Source organism: Diachasmimorpha longicaudata, chromosome 2 (genome assembly GCF_034640455.1).
Source record: "Diachasmimorpha longicaudata isolate KC_UGA_2023 chromosome 2, iyDiaLong2, whole genome shotgun sequence".
Classification (NCBI taxonomy): Eukaryota; Metazoa; Arthropoda; class Insecta; order Hymenoptera; family Braconidae; genus Diachasmimorpha; species Diachasmimorpha longicaudata.
In genome coordinates this window covers 4750554-4774649 of record NC_087226.1, presented here as the reverse complement: position 1 = coordinate 4774649, position 24096 = coordinate 4750554, and the positions used below count along the sequence as shown (strand labels likewise).

Below are 24096 nucleotides of genomic sequence, written 5' to 3'. Positions count from 1 at the left end.
GTTATAGAGTACAGTTTGGATTGTGTGGTATGTCGAGCTGGTGCTCTTTGGTAGGATTTGCCTTCAAGCTACTGGGGATGGGCTGACCGCATAGCCATTACGAGACTGGCCTGGGTATCATAAATTACGTTATAGCAATTAGTGCACCGTTGTCGTATATATCTCCGAGTATATGTATAGCTGTTATACATAGGCGCGGCTGTACCCTACAATTCATTCGCCTTTGCCACGCGTTCTGAATATAGAATTTGCACAATAATCGAGATTACGACTTCTCTGTGGCTCTCCACTGGCCTATCGTTGGCCATTGTGAGACGATTTTCGCATAATGCAGAAAGTTCGCCATTATTGTAGGTACACAAAACCGTCTCAGGGGAAATATCGACCGGGTAAAGTGATCCTTGGTGCTTCACGGAAGGAGAGAATAATGCCATGAAAATCCATAAACATCAGTCTTTATGACATTTATTGGAAGTTCATACAGACCTGGATGTTTTTTCAAAGAGTAACGACTGCCTTTCAATTAAACTGAACATTAAAATGTCGGTTTAATGGAAATTCAGACGGAAGAAAAAATTTCCTGATAATTGGAACACTAGTGGAGTTTATAATTTTTAGGTTTACTTCGATATGTGATGATTATTACTCCACATCCTCTATTTTCCTCGCATTTAAATGGTTATTTAGAGACTGTGGGGTAGTTATTTGAACGCTAGGTGAGGTAATAATCGTAGAATTTTGTAATGTACGATCGATGGAGGTGAATGGAAATGGAAGTGAGAATCATCGGACGAGTGCTTTTATCTTGGAATTCATTAATGGTGGATGAGGTGGATAAGAAATAGCGCGTGATTAAGAAAAATAATTAATAGGGAAGAAAATATTAGCTTTCGTGATGTTTGTTGTGGTCTTTAAAATGGCGAGATTATGGATCGAGGAAATAGCTCGGTGGAGGGGGAAAAAGAGGAGATTTCGCTAATCAAAGGTAATCATATTTTTAGATTAACAAAAAGAAGAGCCTTATTTTTCTGATAAATGGAAAATAATTGTTTCTTCTTTCATTGCTAAGAGTCTCGGCTTTGTCTGATCGCATGATCTATAGGAACTTCTGACGGTTTATGTTTACAATAATAAAATATCTGCAACTTCTCTGGGAATCTTCGCCATTTCTCCTCTTTCCTCTGCACTTCTTCCTAGTCTGTGGATCGTTTTCTCGCAACTGCCAGTTGCTCGTAAAATCCTAAACACCAAACCGATAAATTTAGAAAACCCATTTGCTGGGTTCCTGCAAATTAGAGAACGCCGGCAGCCGTGGAGTTCATTCGAGATGCTCGAGCTGCTGGAGATCGAAATCATGAACGAGTTGACGAGACATTTATGGTGCAGAAGGATCAATGAACATCGTACGATCATGACTCTATATCGTTTCTGTTGTAGATGAAATAAAGGTTATGGTTTAGCGGAACGATTATCGTTGAGGGCACATTAAAAATCATGGGATTAGGGCGGGATTTTTTTTTATTTAGAGAAGGAAAAAAAATTGGTGATCAGGAAAGCCATCAATTTTTCACTTTTTCGTTAATCCCATGAACTTTTGAATTTTTTGTCGAGTGTCAGGTGACGGTGGATATCAAAATGGCGGCTTTAAGATTCTCACAGTGGAACTACGAGAATGTATTCCAAATTTCTGCATTTATTTAGCAAATAATACTATGAGATCCTTTTTATCTGGTCTTTGGTAACTTTAATCTGAAGGACAATTGACGCCCGCCATTTTCCACATCAGTGGGGACATTTTAGGTCTGCCATCTTTGTTTGCACTATTGCCATAATAATATTGACTTGACAACAACGAAACTCAATTAACAACATTTTTAATTATTGTCTTTGTTTATTGGTAAAATGAGATAAGTCACTTTTGACTATTGACCAGTTTTTGATGAATACCTCGGAATGTACTGCACATAGCAAAATTTTCCCCATAACCTTTTTTGTCAAGCAAATCGAGTGCAACAACAAATGTTATAACAAAAAATCCGCTATCTCTGTTAGTTTGGGAGATAGTGCTAAAAAATTCAACTCAAAGATGACTAAACTTCCCTCGATACACCACATCCCCACTGAATTATTCGGTATCCTGTCAAGTTAATGATCGTTCAGCCATAATGATGCCATTCTCAGTTATTGATACAAATACAACTCTCATTGCATCACCTCAAACGTTCGCCCCTATTTCCCAAATTATTCATAAACCGCATCGGCCAGATAAATAGGACTGGATTATCTATTAACGTCCCATGATTCCAACAATTCGCCATGCATCCTGTGCATTACCAACTCCAGATAAGCCAAAATTATTAACAGCCCAGACCTCTACTCTCTACATTCTCAATCTCGTTCCCAACATTCCTAAGCTAAAATCCCCATCTCCCTCTCCCCAACAGCCTTCATCATTCCTACTTATTTCACTCTGCATCCCTCTGTCCCATCGACATCACCTCGAAGAAAACAAAGAGAACCCGTTGCAAACCAACTCTGCATCCAACTCATTTTCACCTATGAACCAACAAAAAAAACACCACTCCCGTCAAACATCACCAATAAACTCAATGTTTTAGCTCTTTTTTTTCGTCTCGGGTACCGCCCGTTCCGCCGAAATGACCAGACCATTTGTTCCTCCTTTCCTGTTACAGTTTTTCTGTATCTTGTCTAGTTGATGACGTAGGACAATAGCAGGTCGGATACTCTCACAGCGAGGATCTACGAATGACGATGAAATATACGAAAAAAAAAATATATATAAAAATAAAATACATTGACAGCATCTCTGAGAACATGTTTGTATTGTGTGTATAACCAGCGACCTCACCGACACGCCCGAGTTTCTTAATGTAATTTCGCCTTTTTTGCCTCCCATTCGGTTTACGAGCGAAACTTTTGCCCCCTACCATGACTCCCTGCCGGTTGGCCTCTTCCCCCTTGGCACTTCCACCCGCCCTTCATCTTCCCCCTCCTCCACCCCCCGCCCTCTCATTCTCTCTCCCTTTTTTTTTCCTTTGCAACATCATCCCAAAGTTCTGTCCCTCTTCGGCTGATGCTTCTCTCTCCCACTTGTTCGATAAGTTTGATGCACCTTTCGACCTTTCTGCGATTCGCGCGCGATTTCTCGCGGTTGGCAATGTCGTTTTCACAGGGACGCCGGTCGCCCGTTACTTCGGTAAGTTTACGGGATTTAGCGGGAAGTTGGGTAGAACGAGTTGGAAGAGGAGTAGAATGATCTGGGAAAGGGGGTAAGGGTGAGGGAGAATGGAGGCGAAATGAGTAAGAAGGTTTTGGATGGTGGACGGAAGAATATACGTTTGGATGTTTTGGGGGTTTATGATTGTCCTTATGTTTTCGATGTATGATCTTGTTGGTTTGTTGGGATGATGGTGGACACTGTGCAGAAGATGATCTTAACAAGTCTTCTTGGTTGGGGATCACCTGGAGGTTTTGAGGGTCTTTAGGATTGTTTGGTAAACCTTAACAGGTTGTGATGTATTGTCCTTGGGGGGGGGGGGGGGAGTTGTGGGTTATTTGTGTTGTTAGGTGATTCGTTGATTTGAATCCGGAGAAGATCTAATTGCAGGTAGAAGTGGGAAGACCAATCGCTGCAGAGACCAATGAAAGAGAACGAGGAGTAAGGATGAGTAAGGATTCAGGTGGTGGACGGAAGAATGTGCGCTTGGATGTTTTGGGTGTTTATGATTGTCTTTATGTTTTCGATGTATGATTTTGCTGGTTTGTTGGGATGATGGTGGACACTGTATGGAAGATGATCTCGATAGGAATTTTTGGTCGAGGTGCAGTTGGAGGTTTTGGGAGCCTTTGGGATTGTTTGGTGGAGATTAACAAGTCATGATGTATCGTGTTAGGGTGGAGGGGGAGGGGGAGTTGTGGTATTAGGTGATTTGTTGAGTTGAATCTTGAGAAGATCCAATTAAGGGTAGAAGTTTGGAGACATATTGCTGCATAGACCAAGATAAGAGAACGATTTGCATATGTTGGCAGTCCAGTTATCTTGTTGGTTTTGCCTGGCATTGTGACAGATACAAAGGGTAGTGTTAATATTCTTTTTGGACGAACATCAAAAAGGGATTTTCATAGTTCTTTCATTTGCCTCATCGGAATTAACCCTACGAAACGATGCTCTTTGTCAATCATCAGAAAGACCTAAAATAGGTTTAAAATTGTGACACCATCAAACGTTGAAATGTCCACAGACAGAAATTGAACCTCAAATCGATCAATACAGCTCCCTACGATTATTTCTCCTACCAAATCCTTTCAAACCAAAAAGTTCTCGAATTCAGATCCAACAGCAAAAATAGTTTCCCACTTCTTCACCATTAAACTCTTAAATAAAAAGTAAATGTCAGCTGCGGATGAACTTTCCGAGAATTCTTTAAACTCCCTCGAATAACAAGCGAATTCTTCAGCAATCAAGGGCTCCAACGAGAACACCTAAACCACCGAGTTCATTGCTGGCATCTGACAGTCGCACAATTTTTTCAACTTCATAGGTGAAAATGACCTCGGCATATACTCGCACTCCAACGGGTTCTCTTTGTTCCCTTCAAGGTGATATCAACACAGCTGGATTACACAGCAAAAAAAATGAATAACCGGGGGTGTTTGGTAGAAGGGAACGAAAGGGAGAATACGGTCAAAAATATGGGAAGTTGAGGTATTTTACCTTGAGGGTACCTGGTCCAAGATTAAACAAAGGAACAGTCTGAGAGTGAGGACGAATAAGTGAGGGGGATAAAAAAAAAGACAAGGATGTGAATTTACTTTGGCTTGCGCTGTACTTGCTGAATATATACGTATAGAAAGAGAGGGTGGTCTGCATATAAAGTGGATAGAAAATGAGCAGGGCAACAGGGGGAAGGGGGTGAGGGGGCTTCTCTTCTCTGCTGTATGCTGGTGAGAGAGTTACTTTTACCTGCAGTTACGCTCTCGGGTTATGCTGCACATAGGACTTGTACATAGGAGAAAGAATGGGGAGAAAAAGCTTGTTATGAAACGACACAATATTTTTGCCGGTATATTGGGGATATACGACGGGATTGCATATATGAATATATTTTATAATGAAAACGGGAGAGAGAGATAAATTTGAGGAGCGATGAAAAAAAAAACGAGTTGGTAACAAAGATCTACATGTAGATGATTAGAATTGCTTTTGCCAGTGAAGGGATGTTGGTGTGGAGTTGTACTAGACGAGTCAACCCACGCGTTTAGGGTTGTTAAACTCTGGTGGTGCGCAGGGTGCGCTAAATCACCGTAATTTTCAACTTTTGCCATTGGTACAGGATCGTTGATGGAAAATGGCGAATCTCGATGTACAAAACGAATGAGAGAACTGTTCAACCCCTTCAGTGAAATTCTTTTCTTGTCTCAGACGGGGGAAACGTTGTTTCAATATCGGATAAAGTGATCTTCGGGCAATTGATAAGAAAATTTGATCGTAAAGGGAGGGAAAATTTTCTGTTTCAGTGGAAAAGGACGAAGTATGAAGTCGTGTTTACTTTTGAGTCTGTTGGGGGGGGGGAGTGAAGGGGATGAATAGTCAGGGGCTGTTAACAGCAGACGCCGTTGAATAGCAGATTGTGATTCATAGCGGAGACGGAAAATTCAGGGGTTGGAGGGGTGATTCAGGGGTAAAGCAGTTGCATGTGACAGCTCTTGTTCGTCTTGCATTAGGTAAATGAACATCAGAGTTTTAACTGGCTCGTTTCGACGGAAAATTGGGGAGGAAATCAATGTAGAAAGGTGAAGTGTATAATTTAAGAACTGGAATCTTCGAGAGATCTTCATTTACAGTTCAACCAAAACTTCTTTTCTCTCGTTTCTATTGTTAATTTATTGATTGTCTGATAAAAATGACTTTTTATCCGAAATGTCAATGAGTAAAAACAATATTTTCTGAGGGAAAGGGCCATTTGATTCGACTATCTCGCGATCCGATGGCATCCATTTTCAAGTTTTTGATTCTTCCATTTTCTCGAAAGAAAAGAATTTTCGATGGGATTTGGTCTCAATTATTCTCAAAGTGCTATGTTTTTGGGTTTAATGATAAAAAGGTTAATTGTTAGTATTTGTGTTGACTATCATCAATTACAAAACTTTCTTGTTGTTCCATATCTGGACACCTGGACGCTATTATGCCACCTCAACTTCACATGATCACATCGCACCATTTTACTCCGTTAGGTTTTGAACTCCGAACCTTTCGCATGTGAGGCTTATCGACTTATCGACTGCGCCAACTCACCAGAGATGTTTATGATCACTCATCAGGACATTTTGAATCGAATATTATGCGAATATTATTCTCATAATTTAATGTCGCCGACGTTAGAAATGTTATGAGAAATTACAGTTCGCCTAATTTTCTCGTTTCATTATCACGACCGTTAGCAATACCATCATCACGTGAAATCCACTCTGCTGTTAATTATGATTAACAAAAAAGAATCTAATAAGCTGAACGTATAAATGATTAACGATTCTGGGGGACACTTAACGACTACAGAAACGAGGAAGCCGCGTCGTTAATTTATTACGACTTTGATGGTTCGGCACCACCTCTCCTCGATAGTCCCATGGTGTGGAGACAGTCAGTGTACAGCAAAGGGAATAAATAACGCGTGACAAATGGGACCATCAATCACGGTACTTTGATGGTTTTCAAGTTAATATCCATTCTCGGTATCTCTCGGTGTTTTCGGGGATATCTGAGGAGTCAATCGATCTATTAATTTTATTGAATATGATTTTTGAAGGTGGGGAATTTGAGATTCAAGGGGATAAAACGAAGACGTTGGGAGGATTGAATTATGGGAGGAAGTTATGGGTTTAGGTGCGTTGATAAAATCAATTGTAAAATAACTGGAAAGTTACGGATTTGATGGGCTTTTATGAAGTCCACTTAACGGACAAAAGAGTATAGTTTGAATATAGTTGTAGACAGGGAAATAGATGAGTTGCAATTGATTTGATTGTTTCAATCAGATAGATCGGAGGAAAATAGAAAATTAAATTTTCTATTTGATCGCACCATGAAACAGCAAAATATATCGATTTATTCAGATATCAATAACAAGCAATATCGATATTTCAATATACGAGTTGTGATATGCAGAAAAGTAGATGTGATTTGAAATTCCAAATGAAGATTTGGTCCTCGTTTTTATGCTGAAACTACGAGATGATAATATTTTATGATCGAAATTATATTATTAACGTGATTTGTTCCGCAACTTGTGCGGAAAATTTAACAAAACCCACAGAAATCATACCTTAAAATGTTTAAATTTTTACGCAATCTGAAGATTATAATTTTGATCCCCCTGATTGGCCGAGAATTTTTGTGGAAAATTTCTCTCTGTGCAGTGGATAAATTTCGATCGAGAATGATTGCGAACAATTGATTGAAAAAAGTCATAAAATCACACAGGAAAAAACCATAATCTAAGGCCATTGACGCTAGTTGAATCAAATTTTTTTCCCGTATACCCAGCAATAATGGAGGATGTGACTGAGTTATTTACGAATGCGGACGAACGGTTATATTGGTCGTCACGAATATTCATCGGTCTATGTACAGAGCAGCACGCCTTTTCCCTGAAAAAGCCTTTTCAAACATATACATTCGCATATAGCAATAGCAAGGTGGGTGACTCGTCCGGGAAATGGAGCGGAGTGCTCGTAAAAGTTGCTATCGCCCAGACGCGATAACGACAATACCGTTAGCGCGGGTCCCTCGATGGAACTCGTGCCCATAGTTGAATCGGATTCCGGTGAATACACTATGCGGCTCCCTCTTTTTGGAATATTCTTCGTCTCTCATCCCACCCTCGGGGTGAGACCCACCTTCCGAAGCCTCTCCCTCGTTCCTCTTTACCGGTTTCTGGTAAAGGAAGGGCGCCATTTTGGCATGTGATAACGGCAGATTTCGGGGAATTATTTTGCGACTATGATTATTCGAGAATATTTTGATGTGTCATTGAGGAAATTTGGTTTTTTAATAGAGATTTTTTAATGTTTAGTTGGGAGAAAAATTATACATAAAATTATGTGTAATGATTATTTTATTGGCAGTTTAAGAAATCGATTTTGTTGCCCATCTCAGAATTTTTGCGTTTTTCAATTTTAGAATTTTTTAACAACTAGAGAGAAATAAAAAATGTGATAAGAAAAATATTTTCAAATTTCATCGATCTATTTGGTGAAAAAAATAGTAATTATTGAATGCTAATTGTAGAATTTTTATGTAAGAAAGGAGAAGTTTTTTAAGACCATACGTTTGTCTTTGATTAAAAAAATATTTCCCCTCTGATTTTTATTTTATTGAACTGATTTCAAATGAAATTAAATTAGAAAATTAAATGGAATATTCTATCGGTATATTTCTAAAAATTAACAATCAAATATCCTATAAATCAGTTTTCGATTAATATTCACTCGTTCCTTTTTAATTTCCTATTAATTTCCAATCAAATAAGGGATAATTCAGAATGACTCGAAAAATCGTGGTCTTTAGAAAATTAAAGGAAGACATGTGAGGAAATTTGTTGGATTCAATGACCCGAAGAGACTTGGAATGCCCACGGAGATAACGGAGATACTGCAAGCATTTCACTCGACATAAAGCAATCCAAACGCGTCCCATCAGTCCATTAGTGTTATTTTATTTCTTAATGATCAGTCTGGACTGGCGACTCATTAGAATAACGAAAATAACTTCGTCCATGAGTAGAAAAGAGAGAACGTTTTAAATATTAACAATGTCGTATATATGGGAAGACGTGTGGTATAAAAATTACCTCATAAACTCTGACAAATTTGATCCTGCGAAAAGAAATTCTGAAGCAAAAAGTAATTTAATAAGGAAATACTCGTTTGTAATCGTTAGTATAATATAATCATTTGTATATTATATAATAGTTTATGGCATGGGCTTTGGTTCGACTATAAATTTGTGAATTTTTCATAATCATTTTTAAAGGTTAATCGCCTTTAGTACCAGAAAAATTCTGACAATTTACAAACAATAACAGAGTTTTAAAATAACCAAAATTAATTCAATTGATTGAGTAAGAGGTTCATATAGATTTTTAAAAAATTAAAACTATGTTAAAAAATTGTTTAAAAATTCCCGTGAACTGGAAATTTGTCTCTCGTTGGAATTTCGCATAAGTTTTTTATTTGTAATTTAATATTAGCTTTTTTAAAAGTATACCAATCAATTTTCTTTGTGAAAATTCTGAGTGTGACTTCAGTTTAATCGAATAAAATTGATTGAAGTGAAATTGATGGCGCGAATCGCGGTTTTAATGGAGAAAAAAAATTCCGAGTGGAAATTTTTTTCGTGGATACCGAGGCACCTGCAAGCGATCGATTTTCCCAACTTTATTTATCCATTCTCCGCTTCTTCAATGAGCCCAACAAAATATGCAGATTCTCTACTGGTGGGTGAGCACCACCCTAGAGATTCCAGGGGAGTCAAGGGGAGACTGGTCGTTGGTGAGGGGCGTGAGCGAGAGAAAAAGGTAATCCTCGCCTACGGGAGATTGTGGGAGGTCAAAATAAAAGCAAGGTGAACGAAAAACTCCAACAAAAGCGGAGAGAGGTGTCACATATGCATGCGGTTTTACGAGTGATAGAATTCGTTAATATTCTCATAGAGCGCACAGGGGAGAAATAATTTTTCCACGTTTTTATTAAATTGAATTTTTTTTACACGAAGAGAAATATTCTGTAATAATTACGGAACTCAAGTTTCATTACGAATTATGGATATCGGTAAGAATTCCAATTACGGGAATTATTCACGGAAAATGCAGATCAAAAGTACGAAATATTTTTAAAAATCTGTAAGTTACGGAAAAAGTATTTTTTAAAACGAATTTTGTTCCGGAATCGCCGGAAGTAAATTAACGAAAGTTACCGAAAAAAATGAAAATTAAATTCTGATAATGATCATGAGACAACAATTGTTTGATTGAATACATCGACGTAGGGGGAATATTGATTTCGCGAAAAAAATACCTCGCAAAAATTATCTAGTTCTCTCAAAATTTTAGGACAGATGAAATTTTTCTATCGGTATATTTGATAAATATTTTAAGATCTTCATTGCAAAAAGGCACCTTTCACATCGTGTCCGTTAATAATTAAATTTAGAATATGAAAAAGTTTAGAAAAAAAGAACTGCAATTTTCAAGTCATCAATAATACGGGGATAATGTAATTAATAATTAATAAATGCATAAAAATTGACTCATTCAACCAAACAATAACTGAAATAATTTTCAACAATAAAAATTGTGGCAATCGCCTGTTTCATTAATCAATCAAAAATGATTAGTCCACTGATTAATTTAAAATAAATAAATGAATGAATACAAATCACTATAATGACTCTATTGAAAATTCTCATTAAATCAGCCTCCGCTCTTCATCGTTCATTAAATGAAATTAAATCACAAATTAACTTAAACTAAATTAAATCATCGAGATTGTGATGATATTTAATCACAATCCCAAACAAATTTATCTCCATACGACAATCGTTTCCCTCTCCAGGACTTATAACAAGTAATTTCATGGCATTAATAGTGTATAACGAAGATAAACGAGGGTAATACACCGCATCCCACCCCAGTCATATTTTTTATTATTTCCACCAACACCCCCGGTGCTCGTACTTTAATAACCAAAGCAATTTCACGTTTCTCCTCGTCTCCCAGCACTTTGCACGTCTCGCAAATGTACATTCAAGGCCGCGGTTGTTCTTCGCACGCTCTTCCACTCACGATCTTACTGGTTGCCCCGTTCCCCAATAAGCCCGTGGGACAGGAAGAAAGGGAGAGGAGACAGACACCAGAGAACAGGTAGAGGTGACTACAATATAACCGAAGCTGCACTCAGTTACATGGCATGGTCACGAGAAATGGACTATCCCCTGACACCCATAGACTCCTCTTTATTTTCACCTCCGTCGATACGTTAGTCCTTCTACCTCACCTCGTCGCCATTCTGGTGCTCATCCCCTCGTTCCATTTGTTTCGCATTTTTCTTCATTTGTGGAGACCAAAGACAATTGCGCTCTTGAGGAAATTCCGCAGGGCTCTTTCGGGTCCTAAGGAGATGAAGTGCATAGAGACTTTAAATTTTCATAATATATTCTTCGAATGATGATAATTATCCTCCCGAAGGACGACGGTCTCATTGAAGACAGTTTAGGTTCAAAAAGTCATTAAATCCCCGATTTAATTACAAAACCCAATGAAATTCTTTACCGAATATTTATATTAAATTGTAAATTTAAATTGATTTGGGAATTCTCTTGTCAAAATTATTATATTTCTTAAAGTTACGGGATTTTGAAGAAATTTCTACACCTGGAATTTCTTAAATTTTCAACTTCAGACATTGACAGTCAAAAATGTAAAAAAAACTGAGAAAAAAATCAGAAGTCAAACTAATTATTTATCATTCAATCAATAACTTTGATGATGAAAAAATCTTTGAATTTATTCTGAAATCCGTCCGAAACTGTAAAAGAATTCCGAAAATTATACGAAGGAAAATCTTTCAAATTTAATCGATTAGCGCACGTTAAATTGGATAAAAATGACTTGTCCGAAACAAATATGTGTCAGACATTGTAAATTTCTTTTTTCCCGGCACATCAGCTCCTTGAAATTGCAGCCTAGAAGGCAATCAAAACAGAAAGTAAGGATTTAAAAAAAATAGTCTGATAATTGCTTTCAGGGCGGAAGGTATAATGGCGGAACGAGGGTGAGCTCCCATTGGGTCTCTTCAGCTCTCCGCGGCTGTAGCCGTGATTGAGGTAGAGGGAGATAGAGCAGCTCTGTATAGTGCGCTCAGAGGGTGGCACGAGAGTGCGCCGGGGGGATGGGGTTAGGTCAAGAGGATAGGGAAACACAAGAAGTGTGTGTGTGTGTGGGGGTGTGTAATGTGGAAGGACTGGATATCACCCGTGGGCTATGCAATCGTCCCTCCGATTCAGCTACGAGAGGAGAATTCAACCTTCCAATTCCCGTCGTTTCGTGACCCTCCCCCTGTTTTAATTAAAAGGACGTGTGTGCACCACGGTACATGGAAAATTGATGGATCAAGGGAGAGATCATGGCGTGAGATTCTCTCATACTATTTCCACTTTTTCGATGGGATTATTTAGTCTATAGCGGGGTACATAGGTTTTTAAATCCTTTGAATTACGGGGAAAATCTATATTTCATCGCGAGAACGATGGCACGAGTTTTTTTTCTAATTCTAATTCTCTTAGATTTTTTTTTTAATACAAAAGTGATAATACGATAGTAATAATGCATTTTTTGATAATAACTGTGAGGATTATAATTATTGGTAATATATAAGAAATAATAGTTTTTTTGAAATCACGAAAATTGTTATGAATATCATTAATTAATTAATTAATTACTGAATGAATATTAGGATTTATGGTATTTCATAAATTAATGAGAAAAAGCAGAAGTTTAGTGATATTTTGATTGTTTTAATTAATTTAATTAATGTTGATGAGCTCCCGTTTTTCCCAATTTGTTGTTCATTGAAATAAACTCGAACAAATATAAGATTTACGTTTTGCAGAAATTTATAAAAATTCAGAAAAATGGGAAGATATCGACTATTACTCCTTAAATTACATGAGCAAAATGTAAAAACAATGCAGCCAATCAGCAGTATTTCAATTAAAAATTGTAAACCATAAATTTTTTTCCTAAATTTTCTGTTCTTTTACATAAATAATAAAAGTTGTGGTCAGCCCGGTAAACTATTTCTCATAAAAAATCCAGATTTTCCTCTCTATCATGATGGTTGAGCTACTTCAAACAGAATTAAAGATTGATGAAACACATAAAAAATTAATCATGAACATTAATCAAGAATAAACTTGGAAAAATGTAAAAATTCGTTCATTCGATGTTCCTCGCGGATTAAATGAATAAATATGAACTTAGGAGGAAAATAAAATTCAATTTAAAATAAGGGAAGAACACAACTTCCATCCCGAGTGCACACAAATACATGATACTACATACATGATACTTATGCTCACAGTCCGGAAAAATGAAGCAGGTAGACACGCGTGAAATTGCCTCCCCGCAGAAATTACATCCTCAGTGTCCCGAGTCATTCGATTCATTCAAATTAGTGTATACAACTGAAGAGATTGAATCGCATCCGGTGAAACATCGTCCAGCGTAATTAACCTCTCCAGTGTTGGGTTACACGGAAAAAATCAGGCTTGTGTGCCCAGGCATAAATGATCCGATACAGCGTGGTGGCCATTACTGTGCGGGGGAGGAAGAGAGAGACAGAGAGAGAAATGGCATCGTACAGGCGTGGATGTCCATTTCAAATTTTACCGCTTGTAGTATTGTGGGGTCAGAGAAACAAACCGAACGTTTCAGGTACATAAAAAGATTCTTTGCACAATCTTGAAGCTACAACATAAGAATTAAAGTTTTTTCTGCCTTTGAGAAAAAAAATGGAATCTTCGGGAATAATCGATAAAGTTGGACACCTTTAATCAATTAATATTGACTTAATATTTAATCATTACAAAATTATATTTCTTTCGAATGTTAGGACAGAAGACTTGTTGATTCAAACATTTGTCATTGACCTAAGAATATGTGAAAATGATTGTGAAACTGAAATTATTTGTTATTTAATAACCAATAATATTACTGACAGCAATAATATTAACATTAATATTTTATATCCTTTGCAAACTCAATTTTCCCTTTAGAAAGTTGTTTATGAAATAATTTTTGCGAAACCGTCGACGTGGTAAAACGAGATGTCGATCTATCCCTGAGTCAGGTTTTTAATCGATACCTCCAAATCTAATAGAAATATCGAAATTTTGGTCATGACATTTGTTATAGCTCTAAATTCGCTTCACAAAAAAGATTCTTATGAAAGTTTTCCTATCTCCCCTAGATTTCAAGATATTTATCAAAAACTGATCAATAGTCAGAAGTGACTCATGTCTTTTTACCACTTCCTTACTATTTTACAAATCAACTGTGTTATGCTTTAAAAAAAATATTCAAATAATGGAGTCATTACTCCCCCAAAATGCTCTCACACAGTTATGACGATTAATCCCGGCTCCCCAGAAATTCCACAATTATTTTACTATTCAAACTTCTCACCTCAAATCTCTCCAAATTCACCGATCAATAAATATTCAAAAAATCTCCCCACAAATTCTGAAACTCACTTTCGAAAGAAAAACAGTAAATTAATTAAAAAACTACGAGCCTCCTCCACAATTCCTATGAACATAATAATTTAAATTATTCGAATCTTCAATATCATCTGCACCAAACGCTAAAAACCACCTCAACATTCCCAGCACCAGCAGATTAGTTCTAGATTCCTCGAATTTTTCGTTTCCTTCGAGTCAACACTATTGCAGGGAAGTCATATACAACGACAATTACAACCCCAGGACAATGTCAAAGCCACCAAGTTATAAAAATCCCCTGAATATTGCGATATTTCTCGTTGCCCACGCACGCCCAAAGTGAGAAAGGTGCAATGTTTAAGAACAACCGGATACTGCGTTACGGAATAAGATATTATAATCTCACCAGCAGTCATAAATATTATTGCGGTGACGCTGCATTACCCGGGCTCGTAAAGACGTGAACGTGTTGCCCAGAGGGTAGAAAAGAGGTGGGACGAGGGGGGTAGGTAACACAAGCAACCCCGTAAGCGTTCTGTCTGGAGGGGCCGAGGTGATCACAAGCAAACCACCGGGTATAGTGACATTTTAGGAAGCCACCTCGGGCCTTATTACGCCCGTAAATATCATTGATATCCACGTTCATGTACTCGTAATCGCAGTGAGGTACCCGGTATATACAGCAAAGCCCTGCTTCTAAGTACTGTCTAACGCCGAGAAAGATGGAGAGTGAGAGAGAGTTTATTATCAGGGGATATGTCAGCGTGAAAAATGTTGTGAGTCAACAATGTTAGTATATACAGGAACCGAGACAAGATGATGAAATTTATGGAGGATCTAATTAGGAGAGAAGAAGAAATTCCTTCAGCTTTTTTTTAAAACTGCGTTAACGACCTTTATCTGGGGGATTTTTTAACGCAGGGACTCGTGGGGATGAACGTTGTGGGTCACATGTCACAGGAATATTTTTAGTCTTGTAGTTAATGAGAAAAAATGAGGAACAATTTTATTTCGCCCTTGGAGCCCTTAGAGGACATGGGTATGGATGGTGAGGGTGGTTAGAGAGGAGTGGGGGTCGTTGGGGGTGACGTGAGGAACATTGCAGGTTCGATGTTGAGTGTTGAAGGGGTTATTTGATTGTTGGCGGTAGGCCCTTATGACCTTGGAGAATCAAACGTTAATGGCTGCATTATGAATTTTATCGGAATTGCAGAGGGTAGTGACCGTCATAGTCCGTTTTGACCTTCAAATATTGTGAACGTACTTCCTTCAGTTCTGCCGCGTAAAGGTCTGAATGCAGACCTCGATGTTTGGCTCTTTTTATTTCTAATCCCAAAACCGTATTCAACAAAACTCCGCTCCTCTCATAGTTAACCGTTAACCGCCCTTTACGAGACCCATAAAAATAAAATATTTACTCTCACGTTGAACCTCCCTCAAAAATCCTGTCGATACGATCACGATCAGTACAAAAATGTTGGCCCTTACGGACCTCCCGACTGGGCCCCGACAACCCCACCAACCTCCAAACATGAAAATCAACCCGGTGACCCTCCCCATCGCTATCATATCACCTTGTCCGACGGCACCCTATCCTCCCCCCTAAACCCTCATCCCCCGTCGCCCAGGTTAACTGAAATCATTACCCCTCACCCCTACCAGCATACCACCATCCCAGACCCTCATAAACAAATGCCTTCACTCAAAGAGCCCCAACATTCTCAAAAATATCTCCAGTCGAAATTTGCGTTTTCTTTTCTCAACAGAAACCCCGTCATCCCAACCAGACGTTCAACAACATCTATCATAATTTCACATTATATTTTCATTTAAATAAACAACCCAAACACACACACAGTCATTCCAAATTCCACATGGCGCAGCAACGATGGCGCAGCGTTGCTTTTTTGCCTATCCTGCCGTGAAATGAGACTGCGGCGCGCCGTCCGCCCAACTTGAATGTTTTTTTCCTTTCATTCCACCACTTACCGTTCACCCCCTCCCCCCCACACCATCACTTCCAGAGAACCTCATCCCCACCCAACGAAGCCCCTTTGTCGCCGGTACTGTAGCTTCGCCAGGCGTCCCCCCCACTCCAGGTTGACTGTTCTTCTCCCACTCTCGCGTGACCCCTCTCTCCGTCTTCCTCCGTTGCACGAGTCACCCGTGCTTTCCCCCTCTACAACATCTCCACTCGAATACATATTTTACAGACATTCATGATGGCCGCCGCGCATCTGTGCGGACCTGTCTGCTGGCTCCGGCAGACTCCCCTCCCCCTCGCGACGTCCCAGCCCCCCCTCACCCCTCACACCCCCGCAGTTTCCATATAACAACATTTTCCGTCCTTTTTGACGCTTTTTTTTGGTTCTTTTTCCGTTTGTTTTTTTTCCCCCCAGCGTCAATGTGAATGTATAGGTAATCCTACACATGAGGGCGTGTAATGCCCGGTACGTGACACCATGGGGCCATGGTCCAGAGAAAAATGTGTGTTTTTTTTTCCACGAAATTTACACGGGGATATAGAATAGCGGATTGGATGATTCAACTCGTACCACTTTTGTCAGGCCATTTGGCGTGAAGTTACCTGATCGAATACGATGAAAAGAAAAGCGTACTTTCTATCTCCCGTGGGAGACATATTTTTTTCACCAACGATATTGCACAAATATACGTTCACAAGTGTTTTTCTTCTATTCGTCTTGGTGGTGGAGTATGAGATGTTGAGGTCGTTGAAGTCAGTGAGAATGTTTCACAAATCATTGTTAATGTTTTGGGGTTGTGTTGGAGGCGATTTATAGGTGAGGTACAGAGCCCGCATGATTGTTTTACCTGGCATTAACTGATTTTCTACTAATTTTTTGTTGAAAATATGTCACTGGGTAGTTATCTTAGCATCTTGGCGACTGGTTTATTAGGAGATTGGTGGAGAAATGGGTCGATTGTAGTTTTCTTTGGGATTGATCAGTTTATTCTGTGATTAAAATAATATAAAAGTCATAAAATGTTCAAAATTAAGGAGCACTAATGAAATCCAGGGGTGTGAAACCACATATTGTAAAAAAAATTGCAAATGATGCGGATCATCAATACGTAGACGAAAGATATAAATACAAACCGGTAATTTTCAGATTCAAAATGAAAATTCTATGGAACCCACGTGATGTATTTAAAATGGATTATTGCCATAATGTATTCAGAATTCGGAAAATTGAGGTTTCAGAATTTTGAATAAATAATACAAATCACTGATGTGATTGCAGATTTTTAAAAATGAGAAATTTCGAAAGAAAAAATTCTTCCAATTTGGAAAATGACTGAGTAATTGATATGATTCTGATATGCTTCATTTTCCCATTTAAATAAGTCTACGGAAGAGTATTGTTGTTCTCGAGGTAAAGGGCCTCGAAAAACCTGAACTCTTTCGCCTTTAACAAACAGAAGTCCCAAATCTATCTGCGTTTAATTCATATAAAAATCAGCCAAGTACTGAGCTTCATCCGCTCCTTAATTAATCCAAAACCTTTCAAAGTCCTCCTCACTTCATTAAAAAACCTCCAGAATTTATGATGGAACAGCTACTGTCCTGCCCACATCTGGCTCCAATCTCCAGGACTCCCAAATTGCCTATTAATCAGGTATTTGGAATGACTATCCCCAGACAACATCATCTCATCTTCTAAATCAATCAATGAAAGGTCATTATAACTCTCAAATTGACTGAATTCAGTCCTCCGGCAACCGCAGTCCCCCCGGATCATACCCAGAATGGCCTCGGGACACCTACAAGTCTACCCTGCCCCATTTAACAGACAAAAGTACGTAATCTATCTGTGTATAATGCAGCCAAAATTACCCAGGTAATTCCATAATGAGGGGTACCCGGTCTCAGTACTCACTGTACCCCATAGATTATTACTTGCCAGTTTTTCATTGTAGAAAGTCAGGTATGTCGAGGATAATGAGTGTATACTTTGTCGGTACATGGGTACCGATTTTCCTCGGTGTTTCAACATGAGACCTGACTCTCTGCACAGTCATTATAATAATTATCAATGCCATTTTGTATGGTATCCAATGGTCACTATGCCGACGGTCGACCAGCAAGGACGGCCCTCTCAATGGTTGAATATGTACGTGGAAGCACACACGGGTGCTTTACGACTCCTTGTCACGGACGTTACGTGCCAACTTTACTGCCAACGATTTTATAGGCCAACTTGCCCTCTCGCACACGACTACGTCACTCTTCAAGAATGACGAGAGGGAAGAAAGGGATGACTGGTGAATACCGGTGAGTCTTCGTGCAATGGCCGTTCATCGTCAATTTCTTCTTTTTTTTCTTTCTTTCTTCTTCAGGATTTTTATATCCAACGAATTCTCGGTCTCAGTCGCTAAGTCCACTGTAATCCCTGCGTAATGAACTAGAAAGGCGGGGATAATGTCGTCTACCTCTTGGTGGAGAAAGAAGTTCGGGATATCTCGAAGTTTGTTGAAGACATGAGAGCTGGAGTTTCCGAGAATTAACGAAAAAAAAAAACTTGTGAAAAAAATAAAAAAGTCGGGAGTTCGAGGAGAGACTGCATAGACCCGTTTTTCATTACTAGACGGTAATTGCAGGAATGACTGCTGACTTCTTTGTATGTATCTGCTGTCGATGCTTTGTTCCCAAGTCCCGCCGAATTGTCGAATTGTCGTTGAAGTCATAAAAACTCAGGTGCCTTTTTTTTTCACTTTATTAGTCGTCCGCACTAAATGCACTGTTACTCGAAGGGCTGTAGGGTTGGCTGACTTCAATGGCTTTACGCCGGGGTATTATAAAGAAGTAAAACGTGGGTTTGAAATTTTCTACGATTTTCGGTGCCCGGATTATAAGAAATTTTTTGAAGATTTTTATGAAATTATTTTACGACCTGCTATCAGGCAATTGCCTTCAATAGCATTTTTTTACTAATATTATTGTCTTTGTTGCTTCCACACGGTTTTCCATGAAGATATGGACGGAAAATCGTCACTTCCCTGACCGTCGGACTCACGAGGGACAATGATTTCCCAGGACGAGACCGGCAGTTCCTCGGACCGCCTCGAGATGGCATCAGTCAGCAAGCACTTCCATTTCAATGATGAATATATCTGTTCACCGGTTAATTCTCGGCTTATCTCCACGGTGAGGTCATAACATGAGTACTAAACAGACGATTAAACTAAAAAAGTGATTTCTCATGACAAAAATTGATAATTGAATTAACCCATTTCAGAGTGAACGATGTGCCTTCCACGATTAAGCTTCAGCTTGACATCTGATCCTCTTCACCAAAGCCTATCATACGCTGACTAGGATTCTGGTAATCAACATTCAAGACACGAGACTCAGTATCGAAGGATTTAAATAGCTCTGAGAAGTCTACTGACCCAACGATGGCAAAAATCATAAAATCATGGTTTCACGACACGTCCGAAAAAGCGGCCGAGGCCCGTTTGAAATCCTGTCCTATACCAACAATTTTCAGACTACAACACAATAAAATGTAAGACACAGGTAATTATCCCATTCATCCACACTGATAATCTCATCCTCACTGTCTTTCTCTCTCATATCGCTGAATAAAATCGTTGATGGTGGTGAAGGTTGTGAAGCAGCTCGCAAACCAGCCAATAATTTCATTCTCCAAAAGGACGACAACAAAACGCAGGAGCAGGAGGAGAAAAAAAAAACTAAAACCCACCAGGATTGTGTCCAGTTTTATCCTCCAACCCTCGGGTACAACAGATTCCCCGGATTACCCCGAGCGTCTCTCCCTCCCTCGTCGCAGTTCTTCGCAGGGATCGAGTGCAATAAAAGCTCAGATCGCTCCCCCGAGCAGCTTCATGGCGACGGCGCAGGGTGGCGCCAGGTTCCTGCCACTGAAACACTGGGGGGGGGGCCACAAACACCACCACATCTACACGAACAGTTCAATACAAAAGCCACCTCCAGGTTGATCTGAGCACCCACAGGGGGTTGGGATATGAAAGTGACTCCCTTCACCGTGAGAAAGAGACAGACACAACGTTTGATGTGCTCGCGCATCGTTCCAGGGACACGAGGACAAGAGGGGGTTGGAAAATTTTCATCCTGCGCATAATCCAATGCTGCCCCTCTACTGTTCACTTTCATCCCCCGCAATGCTCACCCATCGTCCCCGGGGGTAGTTTTTTCGGGGGTGCATTCTAGACAACCAGCATAACCAGATCACAGAACGTCACCGCGTGGCATTCAGCTACAAACAGTCTCTTGTTCAAGAACAAAGTTTCATCATTCCTGTTTATCCTGGTGAATTGTCATCCGGAATTTCTTGAGTCTGTTGAGAGGATATCATCCGCGTTCGTGGCGAGTGTGACGGTGCTTGAATACCAACGCATCCGTACTCCACTGGTCTGGCCAGCAGAGCGACTGTCCTCCCAGTCGGACACCAACCGCGGAGCTGAACACGTTGCACAACGCAATCCTATTATTTTCCATTTTTAATCGATCTGTCATCTCGAGAATGACATCTTGTGATGAATCGAATAATTGAGGCCTTCGTAAATCACCTCACGCTGTCAAAATTTTCATCGCTAGACGAGGGAGAGGGACTGACAGACTAGAGAATAGTGGGGAGACATCGGCCGAACAGCCTTGATCCACCGAGATATCTCGATTGGTCAACGAGGTCAGTACAAAAACCCTTTAAATATCCAGTGACAATCGTTGGAATTCGGTATTTTTGAGCATGTGTTTGGGTTGGTAGTTTGGTCGGTATCGATCGGCTGTCACTTGATGGGCTCGTAATTTAAAAGGTGGATGGTGAATCCCCCGGACGACAACCGGTCGTAGGCATCAGTCCCCATTGGTCTCTCGGGGTGTCGAGAGGGGGGGGGGGGAGAGAGAGGGGACCATTACCACGATCGTCTCTTTGTCCACCATTTGCCCAATCTCTGTCTCCCTCCACCTTCCCTCGATGTTTTGCATTTCTTGTATCCCACTATCATCCGCTGACCCTCCATTGATTACCCGCTATTTTCTACATGATATTTCTACCCCCACCAGTTGTTAATTCCACTTTTCACCAACACATATTCATAATCATCACACCGACACGCCTATTCGTAACACCAAGGAGTCGTTAATAACAGTGAGCCTGATTTATGTTCACAGGCAGATGTGCAAGCATGAGGAGGATAGAATGTGTTTGAGGGCCTCTGCACGTGCTGCAAACATCAGGGAATTAGATGTCTCGGTCACTCACCCACTGGACTTTGAACAACTCATGCTGGACCAAAATACAATGACCGGTAATGAATAATTTCAGTCTAGACTGGTGGTTATCGTGCTTTGCAGATATTTTTTACGGTACATCTGGTTTTTCAGGTCGTCTTGGAGATTATTGTTTGTGATGATGATTTGGAAATTTTTAACTAATTGCGGTGTCCAGGGGTGACGGGGATGACTGGAGTTCTTCTCTGATGAGTGATGTGAAGCCCCCTGTACGTATACTGAATGTATCCTGAGTGTAATCCTGTCCGGTATACCTTCAGTATACGTAACAGGAGGCTACACCGATCGACGATGATCTTCGTTGGAGCAACTATGATGTTATTCACACTTTAAATCAATCTGTACATCTGGTCTTGGGGTAATTTTAGGATTAGGTAATTATTAGTTACGGTTGGGAAGGCTCATTGGTGTTGGGTAAGAGCTCTTATGTTGGAGTTGTAAGAAGTGATTGTAATATTCCTTGGCTCATATTACTGGACATAAATTTGTTTAGCATTATCGGGGGAGATTATTATAAATTTGTGAAGGGTTGGGTATTAAATAGGTAAAATATTACTGTCGATGCGGGTTTATGTGTGATGGAGGTTGTGTAGGTGATTGAGATATTTGTGGTGTATTGGGTAATTGCTTGGGTTTTATTTTTTGTTGATCACGTTCATTTTGAGTGGATGAAAGGTCGCTGTGCCGGTTGTTGCAATATTTGTAAGGTCAGGGGGATAGGGAATTTTCTTAGTAATTAATTGTATTTTCCAGTGATTTGAATGGGAAAGCGGTGGTTGTATGATATTGAAAGAGACTACAAATGAGATCATTAAATACTAGAATTGTATTTTTTGTAAATAACTAATGTGTACAGAAATAACTATCAGTTATGATTGAATTGTTTTTTTAGTCTGGGAAATCTGTTAGTAATTAAATTTGATCGAAATTGTAAATCACTTGTTTCATTATCTATTTTGACTAATGAAATATTTGTGTGAAAATGTATGTTTTAATCCCAAATAATCATAAAATAAATCAAATTTGTTTTGCAACTCGACTTTTTTTTCCTAGACAAACTTCAACAAATACCCAATGTTCAAAGGGAAATTTCCCAAGTTTTTGGAGTAAAAACTAAAAAACAAATTGAATCTACACAAAATTTTCTTAATCAACTTTTGTTGAGGGTAATTAAGGGGGAAATTATTTCGGCGGATAAAAATAGTCAGTGAAGTCCCCGAAATATGGCGTCATTTTATAAATCTTTCAAGGGACCATCTTTGAAAATTTACGAAGAGAGTTATGAAGGGGAGAGGCTGCCAATGGTTCCGTAAAACTTTCACCCAGACTTTTCTCAAGAAGGGTTGCGCGTCAATGGTCACGACAGGATATTTTGTGCTGCCAACAACTTTAAAGGGTTTTGTGAAAGTTTTTCCACGGCAATAAAAAACGAAAATTTTTTCGAAAGTTCCCCCAGAAGGGTTTACAACCTGTAAAGTGTCGGGAGTAGGGGTAATTTTTCACTTTTCCCTCAATTGTCAAAGACTTTCGTCAGTTTTTTTTCAACTCTCGGAGGACTATCATCGAGACTTTAAGATTAGTCAGGTTAAACGTGTAGTGTGAGGTAAGTTAACTTTATGTGGTGTTATAAAATGGTTTATTGGCATGATAAAGTTAATGAGGGATTAAAAGGTAAAGTTTCTTGCTTGGGGTGTGTTGCTCACCCTGTTGACTTGGAATCACTTAGTGTACTTGAGGTATATTAAACATATTGGCAACTGTGTCCTTTAAAAAACGGAAATTGTCGGTCAATCCCGCATTTGCTGCGGAAAAACTTTTTCACAAGAGGAAAATTCATTCAAAATCGATGGGTCGACTGAACGAAGCGGAAAATCTAGATTGGAGAAAATCGAGGAAAATGGCTGATAAGGTCAGGATTGTCTAGTTAGTAATAAGAGATTATTAAATTATAAAAACAATTATTTGGAATTCAGCCCATGTCTTATGGCTTTTGTTTTATTCTTTGGTTTTTAAGCGTAGAAGAGGCAGACGCTTTTGGTCATCTTTGAAAATTCGAAATGCAATTTACGTTTTTCTTTAAATTTCAATTCTTAATTAATTCGGGAATAAGACACGATAATAAAAATCGAGACATGCAGAAAATTCGGAAATTAATCGCGAGAGAGTTCGAGACTGAGAAGACGAATATAAGATTTAGGGTCAAGAGAGCTAAACATTTTTTTTGGATATAAATAGTCAAAGGATTCCGGTGAATTTGAAGGTCACACTGTTTTTTCTTCACAAACTTACTAAAAATAATTTCTGAGGTAGAATTCATAGAGAAGAAAATGTTGAAAATATTCGGGAATCGATATCAGATGAATTTTCCGGTACAAGGGCCAGAAGGGTCGTACTTGCTTTCCTGTATTTTAAAGGGCCTGAGGGTATTGTGGTTTTTCCTGTCTCTCAAGCTTCATCTGGACCAAACCGCCATTTTGTACGTTTTCGGCCATTAAAAGGACCG

At 39.3% G+C, this 24096-nt stretch overlaps 1 long non-coding RNA gene across 1 annotated transcript; it reads left to right on the top strand.

Moving 5' to 3' along the window:
* The first annotated feature begins 20689 nt into the window (after nt 1–20689).
* Nucleotides 20690–22627, top strand: LOC135172731 (uncharacterized). Its single transcript, XR_010301165.1, has 3 exons — nt 20690–20988; nt 21474–21610; nt 21687–22627. It is a non-coding gene; the product is annotated as an uncharacterized LOC135172731 (long non-coding RNA).
* Nucleotides 22628–24096: the final 1469 nt, after the last annotated feature.